A 1,503-nucleotide genomic window follows, 5' to 3' on the forward strand; every position below is an offset into this window, starting at 1 on the left:
GCAGCCGCCTCTGCTCGGGAGCTGGCTGATAGCGGTTGCCACAGTGTGGGCCGCCGCTCGCTGCGATCTGTAGGAATGAGATCGCCAGGCCTTTCTTCCACGGCACCTCTCGGTAGGTTTGCACCGCTGCCCTTTGGGCTAACCTCTCGGTAGGTTTGCACCGCTGCCCTTTGGGCTAACAGCTGATGGTGCTCCTTGGAGCTAGCTGCTGGGATTCCCTTCCAGGTCTCCCTGTGTGGGCTTTGCATAAATGAGTTGGCCTTTCTGCGCCTCAGTGCCCCCCTCTCTGAGAAATGGGTGCTCACACCTTCCAGGTGGCTATGTGAGACGGTCGAGGGACTCCGCCATCAGGAGAAGGAATATTTGAATATTCTAATGAAATCTATTTTTAAAGCAAAATGAATGCCAAAAGAAAAAAAACTTCCACGATGAACAAAATGCCAAGCGCTTTAAATATAGACAGGATTCGCATCAGCCGATCTTCCTCTCAGCTCACCAGGGCGGTACCAAGGCTCACCGTTGTTTCAAAAAGATGGAACTTCGCAATAAAAATAGAGACACGATATAGAATCCAAAGAGTAAGACACAGCAGCAGTGCGGTGCTAATGATGCGTTTCTGGAAAATGGACGTTTTTGTTCCTTGTGATTTCTTTTTCGTTTGCTTAAAGGTTGACTTTCAGAGACATTTCACCAAAATATGTCATTCCAGTTAATCATATGACTTGACAGCTCAGCGGGGCTTCGGTATATTCACAAAGCTGGGCTGGTTTTAGAACAATAACCAAACCTGTTGCCGGAGGCTCCGACTACCAGAGTCCCTTCCAGACGGGCAGAGAAGTCCCTGTGGGTATCCGAGACAGTAACTCTTTACGGAAGGTAGAAAGCCTCGTCTCTGTCTCACAGAGCAGCTGGTTGTTCGAACTGCTGACCCTCCGGTTAGCAGCCTACCATGTTAATCACTGTGTCACCTGGTTACTCTCAGTGCCACTGACTCCTAGTGACCCTGTAAGACAGACTAGAACTGCCCCCGTGGGTTTCCGAGACGGTAACTCTTTGGAGGAATAGAAAGCCTTGTCTTTCTCCGGTGGAGCCGGCCCGGGGTTTCGAACGGCTGACCTTCAGGTCAGCAGCCCAACGTGTAACCGCCACACCACCGGGGCTCCTCACCAGGTTCCTAGTGGGTCCCACACCACACAGCTTTCACCCAGATGGCAAACTAGAAGTCAGTGGAACCACCTGATCGTTTCGTGGCGTGGCCACAGCCACGACCATGCTAAGAACGTGGGCGCCAGGAAGGAAGGTGTGGCTGGAGGACAGTAGTGATGGCGTCATTGGTGGCGCAGCCATTCAAGCCCTCGCCAGCTAAGCACAAGGTCATTGCTCGCACCAGGCCCTCTGAGGCAGAAAGGCCGGGCAGTTGGTGCCTGTGGCAATCATGGTCCGGGAGGTGCTCTTGGGTCGCTCTGAGTCCGAGTCCACTGGGAGGCAATGCTGTGTGTGTGT

This window comes from Echinops telfairi, unplaced genomic scaffold (assembly GCF_000313985.2).
Source record: "Echinops telfairi isolate 266 unplaced genomic scaffold, ASM31398v2 ScPeMD7_7459;HRSCAF=8497, whole genome shotgun sequence".
Lineage (NCBI taxonomy): Eukaryota > Metazoa > Chordata > Mammalia > Afrosoricida > Tenrecidae > Echinops > Echinops telfairi.